The sequence below is a fragment of the Gymnoscopelus braueri genome, assembly GCF_963280865.1.
Source record: "Gymnoscopelus braueri genome assembly, chromosome: 8".
Lineage (NCBI taxonomy): Eukaryota > Metazoa > Chordata > Actinopteri > Myctophiformes > Myctophidae > Gymnoscopelus > Gymnoscopelus braueri.
In genome coordinates, this window is record NC_137609.1 from 25,493,719 (window position 1) to 25,514,976 (window position 21,258).

At 41.3% G+C, this 21,258-nt stretch overlaps 1 pseudogene across 1 annotated transcript; it reads right to left on the reverse strand.

The window, feature by feature from the left end:
- Nucleotides 1–2,862: 2,862 nt before the first annotated feature.
- LOC308090733 (galactose-3-O-sulfotransferase 3-like) lies at nt 2,863–12,539 on the reverse strand (annotated as a pseudogene). Its single transcript has 3 exons — nt 12,451–12,539; nt 5,303–5,594; nt 2,863–3,676 (listed from the first exon to the last, which is right to left on the reverse strand). The product of its transcript is annotated as a galactose-3-O-sulfotransferase 3-like (transcript).
- Nucleotides 12,540–21,258: the final 8,719 nt, after the last annotated feature.

Sequence of the window (21,258 nt, forward strand, 5' to 3'; positions counted from 1 at the left end):
AATTTTAGAATATTTTTGAAACATTTCTAACCACACAAATTGGATACGGGGGTCTCTGGCACAAAATAACTCACTAAACGCTCTGGACCAGGGGGCGGCCACCACGGACGTATACATACACGGATACATATTCAAATACATATTCATCTATTCATCGTCCTTACCATGAAAATGTTTGAGAACCACTCACCTTACCAATATTTACAAGCAACTTTACAGAAAAACAAGCAAGCCCAGAGTCGCTTATAATAATTATTATTAAATTGTTTTTATAGATTTTTCAACAACAGCAATACATACATGCATCACAGGACTGTACATAACCACACAATACATTAACAATACCTTAAATAAAAAGAATAAATAAAGTCAAATCACGTAATTCTCATACAGATTGTAAATCGCTTATAATAAGCTGACATGGCAACACTGCTTCCTACCTCCGGAAATATGGATAGAAATCCTGATGGAAACCATAAACACGGGAAGTGACAACTAGCGCCCCCTGCTGGTTTAATTGAGTCCTAGAAAAAGTAGTCTATCAATTGGATTAACTTTATCTAGACAGTTATTTTAAGAAAAACAAGTGAACTTTGAGCGACAACTTGATTGTGTTAAAATATTCAAATTTAGTGTATATATTGTAGCCCTTAGTAGCTCACCTATACACAATCAAATGAACATATTGTTCTTACATGGAAATGGAGTCACTGCATTGTATAATTATGTACTGTCTATTGTCTCCGCCAGGCCAAAAGGCGTGGCGAGAGAGTATGTTTTGCACCCTGTCCATGTGTGTGTGTGTGTGTGTGTGTGTGTGTGTGTGTGTGTGTGTGTGTGTGTGTGTGTGTGTGTGTGTGTGTGTGTGTGTGTGTGTGTGTGTGTGCGCGCGCGCGCATGCGTGTGTGTGTGTGTGTGTGTGTGTGTGTGTGTGTGTGTGTGTGTGTGTGTGTGTGTGTGTGTGTGTGTGTGTGTGTGTGTGTGTGTCTGTCTGTCTGTCTGTCTGTCTGTGAACAGCTAATCTCCAGAACTGTTGGCCCTGCAAAACTGTGCACACACACTCCCTGCATGCCAAAGCCAAACCTCTGCCGGTGGCCGGTTATTGCGCCCACCAGGAGGCTTATTTTTGCAAAACATATTTTTTTGGGCGGTGAAACCGCCCCTATATGTGAGGTTTGGACATTTGCACCCCCCAACCCTGCGCTGTGATTGGCCACCAGTGTACCCCCCTAACCCTGCACCGTGATTGGCCAATCACAGTCTATTCAGGACTGTGATTGGCTAGTGAAACATGACACATGTGCATAGCCCTATAAATAGGACTATGCACTTTAATAAAAAAAACACATTTATTGTTTTTTTTAAGTTAGGGGTGTACAATGGTTGTCCACAATATTACTTTTCTTTAAGTGAACTTCCATCACTGTGATGACCACTGTGACCACACCGCCCACTTCACACTGGGTGTGATTTTTATATTACTCCCACAGATTTTATCCAAAAATCACGCAAATCGGTACACATTTTATCTCTATAGTCATGTGAACAACACAGATCTGTCCGATTTTTCATTTTACATCCTGATTGGCTAAGATTGACTTCCAAAGTTTGCAGGATTGGTTCGTTTTGAACAAAATGCCTCACATCATGAACACAGCGGGCGATTTCCTTGAAATCTTTGCACGCACATTCCCACTAGGCCGAGGAAGAAATGCCACTTGAAAATGTTCAAATCAGCCACATGGTGGCGCTATTACAACACATTTTTTGCTCCAAAACTTCTGTCCAAAAATCACGGAAATCGGTACACAGTATCTCTATAGTCATGTGATCAACACGGATATGTCCGATATTTCATATTCCATCTACCTAATTGGCTAACATTGGCTTCCAAAGTTTGCAGGATAGGTCCGTTTGGAACAAAATGCTTCAAATCATAAGCGATTTTCTTTCTTAGTTATGTTATGTTTGGGGTCAAATTCGATGGATTCCTATTCAGGGTATAACTTAGACTGAAACTATTGTATTTATCTGAAAGTACTACATTATTAATGATGTGTTAAAAACTAAGTATAACTTGACTTGATATAGTATACAGCTTAATAATATAGCTTGTTTTTCAGGAAAAGTATTTACTGGCATAATGTTATACATACTTACATATGAATATAAGACAGATGAATCACAGAGATAAGACCTTGTTGTTGTTGTTGCCTTTATTTTTTATTCTAGCCATTATAACAAACATGAACATGAGAAATCTCAAAACTGAATATGAGCTGAATACGTCATATTGATGATGTCAGTCTTGAACAAATACGGAGAGACGGCAGATATACAAATTCACAAAATGGGAAGATTATTCACAAAACCCTGGAACAAAATATTATGAGATGGGGGTCCCCATCTGCATCACAAGCCCCCAAAATGATATATTTTTTGCCGCCGACTCCCATTAAAATATATTGTTCCAGGACCCCCCCCCCCCAGAAGCAAAGACTTGAGTTAAAAATGTTGTTTCAAAAAATAAATGTATTCAATGTATTCATATTTTTGAAAAGCACAAGCACAAAACCCTCTGGGGACGCCTGGGGTCCTTGATCGGATTCCAGGGGGTCTCCAGCTAAATGGAATCAAATGGACCCTTATGGGTCTATAACTCAGAGAGTGTATTACTGGAACCAAATGGGATTTTGATTCAATTTATACATTCTCAGAGTTAAATTAAAACTGAGGATTTTACAGTGTAAAAACTGGGGACCCAGAGATAGAAAAAAAAAAATTATAATCAAATGGAGGTCCTGCCTCTTGATATACGGTTGCACAGGTGGAGGTTCAAGTCCAGCTCCAGAAATGTGTGTATTATGGTTTATTCTGAGATCTTAGGAGAGCCTTTGTGTATGGACATTGGAACCTCTGGCATGATCAGCTTGAGGCAGAGTTCCTGTACCTGGCTGGACGACCCATGGCTGACGTTAGGCTGCAGGTCGTAGCCCATGATGTCCACGTCGGCGCTGGGCTGCCAGGGCCGCAGCTCCTTGTTCTTGATCTGCTTTGCCGTGCGGAGCTGCGGCATCCGGCCTCCGAAGCAGCTCTGCATCAGCCTCTCCTTGGCCCGTTGCAGGAGAAGCAACTCCTTCGCAACGCATGCCGGGCCGAGGGCCGCCAGCTTCCGCCAAAGCGAGGCGTTGAAGTGGTCGTAGAGCCGTGCGTCCAGGGAGTTCCAGGCTCGGATCTTGGCGGGGAGGCCTGGTGCGACGCTCCGCTTGGAGCCGGCTGCGCGCATGTTAAGCTTGACGTACAGAACGTCGTCCAGGTCCCAGGACAGCAGGTGGCGGAGGAGAACCAGCGACTCGTCAAAGTACTCCGCGATCATAACCAGGGAGAAGGAGCGATCCACCTCGGCCACGAAGTCACGGACGTATGCCGCGTCTGTCGCCGGCCAGTCCTTGTCACCGCCCAGGTCGAACGTCAGGGGGTTGCGGGCAGCCACGAATCTTTCGTCTGGGTGGTAGTACCGAAGGGGTTCCTCCAAAAAGGCTTCCAAGGATCCGTTGGGAACCTTCTTGAAACTCTGACACTGCTCTTTGAAATAAGTGAACAACGACTCAAACATGGAGCCCGGCTCTCGGAGAATGGTGATGTAGGCGGTGTTGTTCGGCATGAGCCTCCGCACCTGCAAGATACAAGAAGTTTTATCTTCATATGTACAGCAAAACCACAGGTGTTTACACAACACAAACTTTGCCTGCCACTGTGCACACCTGATACAAAAATATCATTATAACTAGAAAATGTGCTCCTCGGAGCACAAGTCTCCGCCAGCAGACCCGTGCTATTTTAATAGCACAGGTCGTCTTGGTAGAACGGGTCGTCTTGGTAGAATGCGCGTGGTTTTTGGTGTTCTGCAGGGGCGACTGAATATGTAGTGTCTGCATCTAAAGAATGTTCTTCTTGAAGCAATGTGTCATATGGGAGTCGTCGTAATTGACTGGTTTGTTCAAATGCTTGTCTGTCTTCTTCATCTTCATTGTCTTGAACAGTTTCAGCAGTTGATTGGTGTGTTTGATCTATGTCAGTTTTCTCTAGTGCTACATAATGTATTTGATCAAGGTGGCCAATTGTTACAGTATTAAGACTTCGGCCTTGTTGTGGGATCAATTCAACTCTATAGTCCTCTTCTGTGTTACTGTTGTAGATGAGTATGCTTTCTTAGCTTTGGCCTTCTGCGCCTTTGCTTGACCAATGTTAGGTGTTCTCAGAGGGACACACGCACGCACGGACGGGTGATTTGTACTGGAAGGTACTGTTCCAATCAAGACTGATTGATCCTGTCTTACCTCACTTCAAAAAACATAAATGGCTTTTTGAAGTGACACACCTATTTATAGGAGTTGGAGTTAGGCGTTTGGGTTGGAGTTTTCTTTAGAACATTTTAGTGTTTATTTAGAGAGAGAGTTCGCCATTTTCATTGCGCAGCGACCAAGTACAGCAAGAGATTAGACGGTCATCTGAATTGCACAAGGGGATAAAGTCCCGTAACTAAACGTACGGAATTGTATCAACCATATTTCGTTTTTAGAAAAAAAATCAGATTGAAAAATTAAAACAATTTAAATTTATATATGAGTGTGCTTGAATGGAATATTTGGAAAATGTCAGGGAAGGGGAACCTTCTGGGAGCTTCCTGAGCAAGGTTTATTGACTTCATCATCTAAAAAAAACCGTGGGCCGACTGCTCCGTGATGCGTGTGTTAAAGCCAGTGGTGGAAAAAGTACTGATATTTTTTACTTAAGTAAAAGTATCAATACCACAATGTAGAAATACTCTGTTGCAGGTAAAAGGCCTGTGTTCAAAATGTTACTTGAGTAGAAGTACTGAGTAGAAGTACAAAAGTATTGGCATCAAAATATACTTAAAGTACCAAAAGTAAAAGTACTAAAATGTTTGAAAATAGCAGACCTACAAGCTCACAACGTGTCACGATGCGACGCGTTGTGAGCTTGTAGATTGTGCTATTTTCAAATAGCCTATGTATAAAATAGGGCTATAAGTGGTTAATGTGTGCTTTATAAAATAACAATTCATATCTGCAAAGTAACTAGTAACTACGTTTTCAAATAATTGTAGTGTAGTAAAGTAAAATATTTGCATCTGAGAGGTAGCAGAGTAGGTTAGAAGTAAAAGTATTGAAAATGGGAAATACTCCAGTAAAGTAAAAGTGTACTTAAGTAAAGTACTTGAGTAAATGTACTTAGTTACTTTACACCACTGGTTAAAGCACAGTTCAAAGTTCAGCACCTCAGTGGGGTTGAAGCGCATGTGACTGGCCATGATGTTGGCCGGCAGGGTGCCTGGGTGGACGAAGCGGGTGCTGAAGGACTGTGGGTAGCAGAACATGTGTTCACACGCCTCTATGGGGAGCGCCACTGTCAGGTTGTGGCGCTCGGCAAAGCGGAACAGCAGGTTCTGCACGGTGCTGCTGCCAGTCTTGTGGGTCTTCAGGAAAGCCACGTTGGTGTGTTTGGGCTTCAGGCCCGGGGATGGGTGGGAGCACGGCGCAAAGAAGCCCAGGTGGAAGGCCTCCATCGTCCTGGAGGGAGATTTACATTTAATTAATCCATTAAGACCTGCGGACCCGACTCTACAAATGTCTTCTAAATCCTATGAGAGTTTTCTGAAAAAAATATGTTTCTACATTATGTCAGTGGTTCTCAATTCATTTCATGTTAAGGATCCCCAAAATTGTATGCATTTGCCCGCGGACCCCCCATCAAATATTTTGTTACAGGGACCCCCCAGAAGCAACGATTTGAGTTAAAAATGTTCGCTTTAAAAAAATAGATATATTCAAAGATTTACTCTGAAAGCGAGGTTGCAGGTTTTACCATCTAAACTTAACCTCTCCATCATGGTTTCCAGGCAATCATGCTCCTCTCTGTATGGTCATGAACAAATAGCTGAAATAGCTGAAACCATGTCCCACATCTTAAATGGGTTCCATGTATACAGGGAGGGGACTCTACATAAGTAGGCATGACAGAATAGTGGATTTGATATCAAAAGATATCTCTTCTATTATCAGGTCCTCCATCATGCTCTATATGCTGTATAAGCATTCTACTGTGAAGCCGAGCATGTCAGTGCACATGTTTAGCCTGTGTTGATGATTCTGTGTTCTCTAACATTTCTTTAAAATATCATCAGCTAGAGCAGACCATCTCACAGCTAGAGTTCTCAACGGGCCTGAAAATTAAGGCTCGGCCCTAACTGGGCCCAACTGGGCCGGCCCGAGGCTCGGCCCGAACCCGACTATTACCATCATGTTAGGCCCGAAAGCCCGAAAAACCCAGAGGGGGAATTATGAAGAAGATGGCGCTGACGGCGCTGACTGACGTTAACTTACACTGTGCTTACACTGTGCTGATTTAAATGAAGTTAAATGGGACCGCTCATGCTCATGGGACCAGTGCTGGCTCTGAGGAATCTGGTGCCCTAGGCAGGATTTTACCCTATTATTTAATAATAAATAAGGCTATTTCACAAACACAAATAACTAGGACATCGTGTAAATTACAAAAGCCAAATTACAATCTACAATTTTGCCATTTAGCAGACGTGATTTACAGTAAGCGAGATAAACTCGAGGTAATATATCAAATGCATAGTGTAGTCTGTAGTGCCTCAGCATAGATAAACCAATAACCGATCATCAGTCTAAACATTATAGTAATATAAAAAAATAAAAAAATTATGAATGAATTTGCGTTGGGCGTTATCTGAGTAGAGAGAGAGAGAGAGAGAGAGAGAAATGTAATTTACGTGCTGTGCTGCACGTTGTTGCCATTCACGTGGCTGTTGCATGTGCATTGTGCACGCATATTCGTGTCATGTTATACTTTGCTAGCCTGGTTCCAGACGAATCTGCCTTTGCAAAATCGCATCGCACTTTAGCCGTCGGCAGATTAGGTCTGGCCCCCCTCCATAGAGATTCCATTTCTCTCCCTCCGCAGTGGTGTGGAACCAACCAGGGCCCGGTATCCAAATGTGGGCGGGCTTATCACCTTATTTGGAGCAATGACGTACAAGGAAGCACTGCTCTGATTGGTTCGTGAACACGGAAGCACTGCTCTGATTGGTTTAGGTCTAACCAATAGAGTCCGTTTGGATCTTTTTGTAACCGCCCCTTGGAAAAATATCTATCGTAGATAGGGACCAGACTAATATCCACGCAGTGTGTCGTGTGATATTGTCTGGCCACGCGAGGCTAATACTTTGCTGTACCGTGAAACTAATAAACCGGTTTCTGCACATATCTAGGGATGAATGCAGCACTCCTTAAATTCTCTGGAATGCATCCTTCTAACAATACAGGTTGAGTTATTTGCATATTGAAACGGATTTGAAATGTCAAACATATCAAATAACTAGGACACCGTGTAAATTACAAAAGCCAAATTACAATTTACATTTTTTTTTGGCATTTAGCGAAGTGATTTACAGTAAGCACGATAAACTCGAGGTAATACATCAAATGCATAGTGTAGTGCCTCAGTAATCTAGGATCATAGATAAACCAATGAAATAACCTATCATCAGTCTAAACATTATAATAATATAAAAAAATTAAAAAATTATGTACATTGAAACTATACACACACTCAGGATGCCAGCCAGGTCAACAATGAACTGACATCTGTCTAAATAAAATGCTATCTAATTTACATTTTAACGTTTGCGTAAGACTGTATGGCTAGAACATTTAAAACAAAACTATTATATATTAATATTAGTGAATTTGTATTGGGCGTTATCTGAGTAGATAGAAAGGTGTTTTATTATCTCCTCTGAAAGTCTTATCAAAGAAATGAATCAAAGCAAAGTAGAACATGACGCAAGCATGCACATGCAACAGCCATGTGCCATTCACATGGCACATGGCCGTTGCATGTGCATGTTTGCGTCATGTTCTACTTTGCTTTACCATGAAACTAATAAACCGGTTTCTGCACATACCTATCGATGAATGCAGCACTTAAATTATATGGAATGCATCCTTCTAACAATACAGGTCGAGTTATTTGCATATTGAAACGGATTTGAAATGTCAAACGTATCATGCTTATGATTTATCTTATGGAGGCAATCACCCCTGCCTGCACACACGTTAAAGTCTATTTAAGTTTGTGTAAATATATTGGTGTCCGACCGATATGGATTTTTGTGACCGATACCGATAACCGATTTTAGAGAGGTTTGCATATCGGTTTTCACCGATAACCGATATGCAACCGATATTGTGAATTTTATTAGCTGGAATGAAAACAGGCCTTTTCTGTTTTTGTTTTTTTTACATTTACTCAAGTACTGTACTTAAGTAACATTTTAAGTAAAATGTTGAGGTATTTTTACTTCAATGGAGTATTTACAATTTTCAACACTATTACTTCTACTCCACTAAAATTATTTGAAAACTTTAGTTACTAGTTACTTTGTAGATTAAGATTTAGAATATTATAAACAAAACACACATTAACCACTTCAGCCCTAAATAAATTTCGGCCATTTGAAAAGATTTTTATACATTTGAAAACTTGTGAAACAGGACATTCTGCATAATGAGTAGTACTTTCTACTTTGTACAGTACATTTTGATACCAAAACTTTTGTACTTTTACTGAAGTATTTTTTCTATTCTGTACTTTTACTTGTAACAGAGTATTTCTGTATTACAGTATTGTAGGGCATTCACGGATAGTGATTTTTAGCACTCGACTTATTCGACCTAATAGTCGAATATTCGATTATTTGCCGGTGAAATATCATATTTTTTTCATCCAATACAAACAAGCATTTATCTTTAAAATGCTGTTATGTGTTATGTGTTGCAGCCTTGACAACAATCAGCTATTAAAGGGTTAACTAACACGAGGCTGTGAGAGCCAGCTGTGCGTTCTGATTGGTCTAAACCCAAATCAGCTGGTACAGCCATAGCAGATCTACAACTGCACTTTGCCTCATGGATGGACACGTTGTGAGCTTGTAGATATGCTATTTTTGGTACAACGCTCTTCTATGACAAAGCATAGCATAAAATGGGTTGCTGCTGCTCTGCTCTGCCATGGCTCTGGTTGAAAAGAAACGTAGCAAACTTATTCATTTAAATAATGGATTAAGTCCGAAAATTATTGTTCAAGCCTATCCTATCTACAATATGTTCAACAACAACCACAGTTCCATCCTTCGGTCCAGCAACAACCACAGTTCCATCCTTCGGTCTGGTCGTTACAAGGCATCTTTCTGACATGTGTGTTGCTGTTTCAAACTTTTTCTTTTTTTTCATATCGGGGAGAAATTTCACCGATACTATATGATCGGTGACCGATATATCGGTCGGACACTATAATATATATTAAGTTCTAAATAAAAACGGGTTTCACACCCACTTTATGTTGCATCTCTTTTTCCCCTAGATGGGGACATAACAATTTAATATCCATTCCAAGTTTTATTATAGGAATCGTGAGGTTAAACTGTGAACAAACTTCTTATTCTTTTCATTGCACGTGAGAGTCTGCTATTTACTGTATAAACGTTTAATCGTGTGAGGGACTCGCTTGCGCTGATCTACAATTTGTCATGCGCAATTTTTTAGGCCCCCCTGGCACGCATGCACTCATGCTCGCGCGAAAATATTTTCTTGCGTTTTTTCCCCCTTTATTTCGGGTTTTTGTTACTTTAATTTGGTTAATTCGGTGGAGTAGTATGTAGTAGAATGGATGCATTATGTGTGTGTGTGTGTGTGTGTGTGTGTGTGTGTGTGTGTGTGTGTGTGTGTGTGTGTGTGTGTGTGTGTGTGTGTGTGTGTGTGTGTGTGTGTGTGTGTGTGTGTGTGTGGAAAATACTGGATACAGCAGGCGGGCTATAGACCGGATCAGACTTTGACAGCCACCACAGGCACTGTCTGTGTGGATAGCAGAGCAGAAGCTCTCAATGTTTTATAAACAACTAAATATACAATAACTAAACACAAATCTCACTTGAATTGGATTGCAATACTTTACAATTTGATCATATTTTTTTTTTAAGTGTTTGTTTTTTTTCACCAAAAATTCGGAGGCCCCCCCAGTTTGGGGCCCCTGGGCTGCAGCCCACCCTAGCCCAACGGTAAGTCCGGCCTGGCCCCTGGTCATGCGGTGCGTCGCGCCGCTTTGTCAGCTTGTAGATCTGTCCCTTTTGAAGAGTATTGATGTATTCCGTCAGTTTCCGGTTGACTTTTATGGTCCTAAATGGGACATGGAGCAATGCAAATCATTCTCCACGTGAACGTGCCTCTGACTGAAAAATGAGGAAGACCGGCGATACACACATATCAGAGATTTACACGTCCGTTTGTGCTTAGCGAAAATACGCACCGCTTTAGTCACTTTATTTAGGCACTATTTACGAACAACTTAGTGAATCAGGCCCAAATATGTATATTTTTCTATTATATATAATAATAAAAAAACGTAAATCTTGGCTTGGTGGGCGCCCCCCCGGCCTAATGAAGCCCTAGGCAATTGCCTACTCTGCCTATTGGCTGGACCAGCTCTGCATGGGACGGCTTTGCACACCGAGCAGGAACCTATTTGACCAGGAGCACGTGCAGGCACACGCATCGATTTAAAACTACTTTAAATTCACACCTCAACAAAGTTTACAAAGGCTCCCGACTCACGCCAGGTAAATTAACATAGGAATAAGCCTAGATGCATATCAATTGTCCATTGTGTGACCTGTTGTAGGTGTTAAGCGACGTGCGCGTCACGTCATTAAAATACAGTGCGACCACATACCACATTTAAACATTCTTGCTTAAATATGCACACTTTGCAGCTGTTGCACAGATATCTCTTGTATCCTCTCATTATGTTTTTGAGCTCCTAATTATTTTGTTTCCCCAAATTCGACTTGTGAACAAGCCGTGAATGAAATCACATGGCACATGTCATGGTGGCTGGAATAGAGCACCGAAGTCTGACGTAATTTACACATCCTAGGTTTGTCTTCCTGGTTCGCGGTTTTCCACCCCCATTCTGAATCCCCATAGACGTATTTAATATCGCGTCAAATAAGAACTGTGTTCCAAAAATAAACAAATGACCCCGGCGGTTTTACTCTTATGGATATGAAGCATCAACTGACGGTGAGAAAACGCTAAAGTTACTTCCGCCGAATTAGTTAAATATTCGCCAGAAACAGACTGTATCAAATATAAGTGACTGACTATCATAAACGATACAGAACCTCCTCCCTGACAATATCGCCGAGACAGTTTGTTTATTTTTGGACCACAATTCTTATATGAGACGATTCTATGATGACCCAATGTTATTCTCCATAGCGAAAATACTTTACGAACCTGGGGATGAACGAGTGACGTCAGGACTTCTGTACTCTATTGAATACAAGAAACGCTCGTCCCAAAACACACTCGCCCCAGGTCTAATCCGGTGGCCTCTGTCCATGAAATGAATGGGGGCGCGAGTGTGTTTTGGGGCGAGCGTTCTGGTTACCACCGGAACGTTCGTAACACGTTTTTTTTTTAACTCTCTCTCACTCTGCTGCCTGAGCCCTGAGCGTGAGCAGCACAGTGCAAGTTAACGCCAGTCAGTCAGCGCCGTCAGCGCCATGTTCATAATAGATAAATACACATTCAGACAGAACAGAACAAAAAAAATATGCAAAATATATTATTGTTATTATTATAATTTTTTTCATGGAGCCCGAGGCTCGCCTCGGCCCGACCAATTAACATACTTTTGAGGCCCGGCTCGGCCCGAAAACGTCGGGTCGGGCTAACTCACAGCTAAGCTACAGATGAAAACTATTGTTTTTTATCTTTGGTAGCCTAGGGCACGTGCACAAGTTGTTTTGTTCTCCAAAAGGATGGCCAAAACAGTTAGCAAGGTACTGCTCAATATCAGCTATTATAGGAAGCCGCTCAATTTGGAGGAGTGTGTGTGTGTGTGTGTGTGTGTGTGTGTGTGTGTGTGTGTGTGTGTGTGTGTGTGTGCGTGTGTGCGTGTGTGCGTGCGTGCGTGCGTGCGTGCGTGCGTGTGTAAACAGTAGAATCCTGGGTGTGCATTTAACCACATAAGCCATATTATATACTTTGTCATATGGTGAATACCAAAAAAAACAGATCTACAAGCGTGTCACAATGTGACAGGTGAGCTTGTAGTTTGGGTATTTTTGGAAATTTGTGAAATTTCCACTTATAGCCTAATGATATTACCAAATTAAGTTAGCCAGGTTGAAAGTGGTTAAATGTGAGAGTTATACACCCAAGATTTTACAGTGTGTCTGCATGTGTGAATGACATGTTGTTGGTTGCGGGAGCGAGCGGTATGGTCACTCACCCCCACAGTGACCCCCATAGTGACCCCCATAGTGTGGACACTCACCTTCTCAGGTGACCGTTACCCCCATATTGCAGCAGGAGGCTGACAATACTGACAGCCACCAGAACCAGGAAAACCTTCTTCTGTGACATCTCTGTCTCACGGAGACTGTTGGAGGATGACGAGAGATCATTCACAGAGTTTATGTCACAGTAGCCTCGGAAACCCATGCCTTTTTTTTTGTTACAAAAGAAAAAAGGCTGGGGGAACCATGCTGGAACGGTGGTTTCGGAGTGGGAGTGAACCTTGTTATCTCCTAACCAATCAGAGTGCAGAGGGGCGTCGCTCTAAATTTTGTGAGGAAAAAAATTCTCAGTATTGGTATTCTCTACCGTTCCAGAAACTATCTTACATTTTCTGTTAGAAAGAAACTTATACTTCAACTCATCTTACCAATAATGGATTATGCAGATGTATATCAGGTAGCATCCAAAACAAATCTTATTCCTCTCAATACAGTTTACAATAAATTATGCAGATTTGTTCTTGGATGTTCTTTCACAACTCATCATTGTTTAATGTATATGAAAGTCTGAATCTGCCCTCTCCCACTGTAAGAAGACAGCGCTACTGGTTACAATTTATCTTCAAATACCCACAATATCTAAAACAATACATGGATACATTTTCCTCCAATTATCACTTGAGGCATTCCAGCCAACTCTACTTTACTGTTCCCACTTTTTCAAAAGCAACAGCCAAGAAAGCCTTTATGTTTAAAGCTCCTTCAGATTTGAATAACCTACCGGCAAATATTCGTTCCATTTCATCTTATTATCTGTTCAAAAAATACGCTGTCTTCTTATTTTGAGAGTGTATGTACATGTCTATAACTAATTAATAACTATAACATTGTCATATAACCTCTATTAATCACTCTAAATATACTGACATTCACGATATTGATCTGTCTGTGTTGACTTAATGTTCAATTTTTATGCTTTACATGTTCTGTTTTATGTGTTTGTCCTGTCTGTCTGTCTGTCTGTCCTGTTCTGTTGTGTATCCTGTCATCTGTCTTGTTGTTTACTTGTTTTGTCATATCTGATATTGTTTGTTGAATTGGTTGTTGTAATTGCTTTTGTTGTTTAATGTTTTGTTTCCCCCTCTGTTTTGTTTTTGTTAGTTTTTTCTTTTCTTTTTTGGAAAATGTCTATACAGTGTATCATGTACCGATTGTAGTGAAGTGCAGTGAGCTGGGGGGATTGAACCCGAGGCTCCCACTCGCCAGTCCGACGTGTTACCAGTCATGCCAATAGGGCTGAGCCCGATTGGCAGGTCTTTTGCACGCCGTTTCTGGCTACTATGACTGTGGGGGCTACAATCACCCCCCTGATCTTTGGAGCGCGTCCTCGCGCTTCGCACTTCACGCCGCGGACCACCGTGCACGACGTCCCTCATGTTCCTCACGCAAGGATATTACGCTCCTCGTCCTGCCGACTACGCCAGATTGTAGTGAAGTGCAGTGAGCTGGGATTGAACCCGAGGCTCCCACTCGCCAGTCCGACGTGTTACCAGTCATGCCAATAGGGCTGAGCCCGATTGGCAGGTCTTTTGCACGCCGGTTCTGGCTACTATGACTGTGGGGGCTACACTAGGATCCCCTCTAAAACGAGATGCTACATCTCAAGGGGCTATTCCTAATAAAGAATTTCAATAATAAAGATTGAAGAAAGTTGAGTATTTTAGACTAGGTCAGTTTTCCAAAAATCTTAACCCCGAAGGCAAATCGTGTTAATTTATGGCACACATGTTTTTTAGGGGTATTAAGGTGTGCTGAATCCAAATCTGCTGTGTGCCAAGCTAAAAAATGGCCGCTAAGCCCTCAAAATGGACCATTTAAAGATGGCGACCACCACTATGCTGAAACATAATAAAACACTATATGTTTGATTAAAGGTCGAAAATAGACTGAAATGTCCTTTTTTATGTTTACATATATGGGGAATACGATGCAATATTCTGATTTAAGATAAATTGTGAAGGAACCACTTTTATATAATTTATATTGTGAAAATTGGCCTCTTTGGTAATGAATAATTGCTTTAAGATGTATAATTGCCTTAATTTGTGTTTCTGACTTGTATTTGCTCAGTGTTCTGGCAGGTTTCTTGCAATTGCACGCTTCAATGCACTCCATGCGTACTTTCCTGCAGCCGCAGCGTTGGCTGAGACATCCCTTTGTGCAACTGCATGACGTGATCTCCCTGCATGCTTTTGGCATAGGTGGCAGAGAAAGCAGCCGTGGCACCAACTGACCATTCAGGTGCATCCATCCCATTTCGGTCACTGGAGGAAGACCAGGATGTGGCAAGTGAGCTTGGTTCCAGACAAGAGCTTGATAGTGGGAACGCATGATGTGAAACTGCTGCATCTGAGATTGGTGGCAGAGTCTCTTGTGCACGACCTATACAAAACAACTTGACTCTTGCTTCATTGCATGTATCAACTTCAGGCACACCGTATATCTTACAGATGAATTTCTCTGTTGACCTCGCTATGTCTACTGTGAGAGGGCCTTTTCCAAGCCCAATGAGACCTGTGTGATGTTGCTGGAACACCTGCCAGGCTGTTTTCTTACTGTGGCCACTGAACTATGACATGCTGTTACAGCCAGTGACACGATGGAAGGCAAGTAGTGTGTCAACTTGATCAGCAGAAAGCAACATGCAAATTTCATGTACTGGAAGATACTTCGGCGCCTTTGATGTCCCAGCTTTCATGTAGAGCCGCTTACATTGCATTCTGCCATAGTGTGCCAGAAGTAGTAGAAGCACATCTGTATCACATGCTGACACAACTAGTGTTTCCATTTGAGCATGGATGCAATGCAAAATCAGTCGTGTGTCAGCTTCATCATGGTCAGCACTTAGAGAAGAGACTTCAAGATCTGGATCCAATGGCAAACCCCCCTGATACAACTTAGATTATTAGGGCTGTGTTTAATCAGATGGTTTGAAAACAATTGAGCAAGGTCTGCTTTATTTTCCTCAAGTGCCTTGAAGCTAGACCAGTCTGGTGGAAGAGGAACTGACTCGTTCTCTATTTTACGACGTATTGGTCGGTGGCGCTGCTTGCGTTTAATCCTTGTGCCTGCTTTGATCGTTTCCTCTTGATACCTGTCAAAGACTACATCAATCCTCTGGCAGTTTTCTCCCATTCTAAACACAGCTCCAGCAAACATGTTGGCATATTCACCAAATGTTCCAGGTTGCTTTCCTAGTGCCATCACGAGTGCTTGGCCATCAATGAGCAGGCAGCTGGAATCATCAAGTGCAACTTTTGCAGGGGTTTGGACTTGTTCTGTCAGTATGTTTACTAGCACAGATTTGTTTGTGGAATGTAGACTATACCATTAGTTGTGGCCAAAGGTAGTGGGATGGTCATGAGTTCATGCGTAAGGATGTTTTCAAGGTTTACCTGGCACCCTGCTCTGTAAGCTGTAATGAGCCTTTGTAGAATGTTCCTATCCACTTTGATAGTGTTTTGCTTTCCCTTGGAAAGTTGCACAACTTCATATAAAGAGGCAAATGTCTTGGCCTTATTCTTTCGAATAGGTGGTTTCAGAGCCAGGTGCTCGTCACTATCTGGAGGCTCACACAGACGTTTCTCGACAAAGACTTTCATTTGTACTTGTCCAAGTTCTTCTGCATTAAGCAGAGATTCCTGAATATCAGATGTGACTACATCCTTGTTGTCTCCGCCAGGCCGAAAGGCATGGCGAGAGAGTATGTTTTACCCCCTGTCCGTCCGTGTGTGTGTGTGTGTGTGTGTGTGTGTGTGTGTGTGTGTGTGTCCGTCCGTCCGTGTGTCCGTCTGTGAACAGCTAATCTCCGGCACCGTTGGCTTGCTCGCAGCGAAACTGTGCACACACACTCCCTGGATGCCAATTCAGAACCTCTGCCCCAAATGTTTCACATGGGCCTGTTATAGCGCCACCAGGAGGCCGATTTGTGCAAAACCCATTTTTTGATACTACTCCTACAGATTTTATCCAAACGTCATGCAAATCGGTACACAGTATCTCTATAGTCATGTGATCAACACGGATCTGTCCGATTTCCCATATTCCATCCTGATTGGCTAAGGTTGGCTTCCAAAGTTTGCAGGATTAGTCCGTTTTGAACAATGCCTCAAACTATGCACGCAGCTTGTGATTTCGTTAAATTTCACACGCACATTCCCACTAGGCTGAGGAAGAAATGGCACCCTTTTCACATTAGCCTGTTATAGCGCCACCATCAGGTCTAATTTAGCAAAACACATTTTTGGCACAAAATGCCTCAAATCACGAATGCAGTGTCCGATTGCCGTGAAAGGCCTAAGAATAAAAGGCACCCTTTTCACATTGGCTTTTATAGCGCCACCAGGAGGCCACAATAACCTACCTGACCTGGCGGAGACCTGTGCTCCGAGGAGCACTTTTTCTAGTTGATCATGTTTTTCAATGTGTCGCCACCATCTTGAAACACACCATGCTGTTTCAATGACACAACTATTCTGCCTTCATCAGAGTCGTCTTTTTTTTGTGCACTCATTGTGTGTGTACTCATCATCTTCATTGCCTGATGTCATTCCTAGCAAAGCTGTTGTCTGATAAACTATGTGTGTCCTCAGATTATATGACAATGTCCATCTACTCAGTGCAGACCCTATTCTGGTAATACCTACTAAGCCTCCACTCTTCTTTCCTGTAGCATTTAGCCATTCTCTACTTTATTGGTCCGCTGAGCAAGGTGTTTGTGGCTGATATTTGAGTTAGGCCATCACTTTATACCACAGGCTTGCAATACGCTCTTTCAGCAGTTTTTAGTATTATGGTTACCTTCATATAATGACACATTTATGTACAGTACATCATTATTGGGAACATATGAGTTATCGGATATTGGTGAATAATATTCACCAATAAATGACATTTTTCACAATATATATGAGTTTTAAGCAGTTTCCTCACACTTGATTTCAAATCAAAATATTTAATTGGATTCCTCATAAATGAAAAAGAAAAAAAAAGAAAATCAATCAAGTTTCGACCTTGTTTAGTCAAAAAGATGCTTTGTAATATATTCCAGCATAGTGGCGGCAGCCATCTTTAAATGGTCCATTTTGAGGGCTTTGCGGCCATTTTTGAGCTTGGCACACAGCAAATTTGGATTCAGCACACCTTAATACCCCTAAAAAACATGTGTGCCATAAATTAACACGATTTGCCTTCAGCACTTTAAATAAGCACATTTTCTGAAATCCTGCCTAGTCTATTTGGTAAACCAGTAGTCAGAGCTGGCCCTGAGGAATTTGATGCCTATAGGCAGCCTTTTACCTGCCCCCCCCCCCCCCATAGCCTATTATTTAATAATAAATAAGGCTATTTCACAAACACAAATAACTTGGACACCGTGTAAATTACAAAAGCCAAATTACAATTTACAATTTTGGCATTTAGCAGACGTGATTTACAGTAAGCAAGATAAACTCAGTAATCTAGGATCATAGATAAACCAATAACCTATCATCAGTCTAAACTAAAGTCTAAATTATAATAATATCAAAAAATAAATAAATTATGTACATTGAAACTATACACACACTTAGGATGCCAGGTCAACAATGACCTGGCATCTGTCTAAATAAAATGCTATCTAAATTACATTTTAACGTTTGCATAAGACTGCATGGTCGTCAAGGCTAGAACATTTAAAACAAAACTATTATATATTAATTGTAATAATTAGTATTGGGTGTTACCTGAGTAGATAGAAAGGTGTTTTATTATCTCCTGGAATAGAGAGAGAGAGAGAGAGAGAGAGAGAGAGGACCTCTGAAAGTCTTATATAACTTAACGTGCTGTACGGCACTAGCCTGGCATGGCCAGACTAATATCACTGCGTAGATAATATCACTGCGTAGATATTAGTCTGGAATCTCTGTGTGGAACCTGCATTTCCAAGGGGCAAATAAAAAAAAAGCCTCTGGTGATAAACCCGCCCATATTTGCATACTGGGCCCTGATTGGTCCCTCACAACTTCGGAGGGAGAGAAATGAAATCTCTATTGAGAGGGGCCAGGACCTAATCTGCCAAGGGCAATTCTTTTTTGCAATGGCAGATTCGTCTGGAACTAGGCTAGCACGGCACGTCATTGCCATTCACGTGGCCGTTGCATGTGCATTTTGCACGCATATTCGCGTCATGTACTTTCTGTACCATGAAATTATAAACCGGTTTCTGCACATACCTAGGGATGTATATGCAGCACTCCTTAAATTATCTGGAATGTACCCTTCTAACAATACAGGTCGAGTTATTTGCATATTGAAACGGATTTGAAATGTCAAACATGTCAAGCCTCTGACGTTTTTACATGTAGTTCATCATGCAACACGTGTGTGTTCCGCCCTCAGATTCATCTTATGGAGGCCATCACCCCTGCCCGCACACACGTGTTAAAGTCTATTTAAGTTCATGTAAATATATATTAAGTTCTAAATAAAAACGGGTTTCACTCCCACTTTATGTTGCATCTCTTTTTCCCCGTAACAATATAATATCTATTCCAAGTTTTATTAGCCTTTGGTCGTGCGGTTAAACTGTAAACAAAATTTGTATTCTCTTCATTACACGTGAGTCGGCTATTTACTTTATAAACGTTTAATCGTGTGAGGGACTCGCTTGCGCTGATCTTCAATTTGTAGATCAGCGCAAGGCTACTTTTACTTTTAGTACTTAAGTATATTTTGATGGCAATACTTTTTTTTTTTTAAAGCTTTGTCAGCTTGTAGATCTGTCCCTTTTGAAGAGTGTTGATGTATTCCGTCAGTTTTCGGTTTCGGCTTTTATGGTCTCAAATGGGACATGGAGCAATGCAAATGATTCTCCACGTGAACGCGCCTCTGACTGTCAGACAAAAATGAGGAAGACCGGCAATACACACATATAAGAGATTTACACATACTCATAATATGAGTAAGAACAGAACAGGGTGGTGGTGGAGACCTGAAGTCTAGGACTTATGTAAATGCTGAGTGGTTGGATAGATGATAGGGTGGATTTACGCTTTCTTTCTTTCTAGGTTCTTCCTGCATTCTTCTATAAGCTATGGGGCACACATTGATACTGTATCTTTGTTCTTTCTTTCTGTACCTTCTTCCTTCAGACCAATTAAACCAAACTGTTATTCCGGCTCATCCACCTCTACCAGACTCTCACAGCAGAAACAATGTGTGACTGATTCAAACAAATACGCTGTAGCAGAGAAAGGAGGAAATTGGGTGTTTTAGTTAGTAGACAAGGATAAAACATTGGTATGACTGGAAGGGAAAGGACAAGAACAACAAGGTGTGCATCACCTGTGACCTGCAGCCACACATACGCACCTTTATCACCCATTATCAACTGAGGAAGTTTCCAGAGGATGAGTGATGTGTTTGGTTTGGAAGACAAAGTGACACACTGGACAGGACAAGCACTGGAAGAGACACGGCAGCAATATATTAATACTTTATCCCTCTGAAAACAGTTTCATAATGCCCATCACCTCAAAAACGGTCTGTAGTCATCTCCAATATAAAAAAAATTGTGATATTTATGAATTCCAAATATTATCAAAGTGTTCTGTGGCACCCCTGGACTTGTGTCAGGGCACCCACTTGTGGCCTGGTGTAAAGTAGCTACTGTAAGTACATTTACTCAATATATTTACTCGGTATTTTTACTTTTCTGGAGTATTTCCATTTTTCAATACTTTATACTTCTACTCCGTTACATCTCAGAGGCAAATATTGTACTTTTCTTTACTCCACGACAATTATGTGAAAACATTTGTGAAGTGGGGCCTAATTAAGTAACCTGACTCCGCCAGATGGAAGAAGCTTGCTTCACACACATTTGTTTCATACATCTGTTTCTCCTGTCAACGTAATAGCTTTCCTAGAATTGAGTACGTGAGGATCCCATTTGAAACAAGCCGTTGCGGCTTTCCTAGGCAATCCACTTCAGTTGACCTTGTTTTGTAAACTGTACTTCCATGTGCTTTTTCTCTGCAAACTTCTAAATAAAGATCAATCAATCAATCACAACCTTGTGAACTTAATGTGAATTCAATACCGCCCCATATGGCGGAGTCAGGTTACTAATTAAGCCCCATTTTACTATTTTATCTATTCAAAAATAGCCGATCTTCAAGCTCACAATGCATTGTGAGCTTGTAGATCGGTTTTAAAAAGAGGTGTCATCAAATATTGAATTATTGTCTCAGGAATGGGATCATTTAAAGTGGTTAAAGGGATCTTTCACTTTCAAAAAAACTTTTGGTCATTTTATCGTCTACTCAGGCTTTTGTGAGCTCCCCAGACCGTTTTAAATTAGCTTGATTCAGTATTTAGATATTTGATAATCATTTTATCAGACACGCCCCCTTCCTATACAAACCCATTATAACTTCAAACTCCATTTTTAACCTGTTAGATTCATCAAAAACACCCGTCCTTGGTTCTGCTGACTCACCCTGCCCTCCTAATACGTGAGGGGGCCATGTTTTTTTTATTACTTTTTTCATTTATTTTATAAAAAAAAGAATTTATTTAATTTTTTTCATTTTCCCAATTTTTTTTTTTAAATAGATGAAAAAAGTTATAGAAAAAACACAGCCCCCTCGCGCATTAGGAGGGCAGGGTGAGTCAGCAGAACTAAGGACGGGTGTTTTTGACGAATCTAACATGTTAAAAATGGAGTTTGAAGTTATAATGGGTTTGTATAGGAAGGGGGCCTGTCTGATAAAATGAATATCAAATATGTAAATACTGAATCAAGC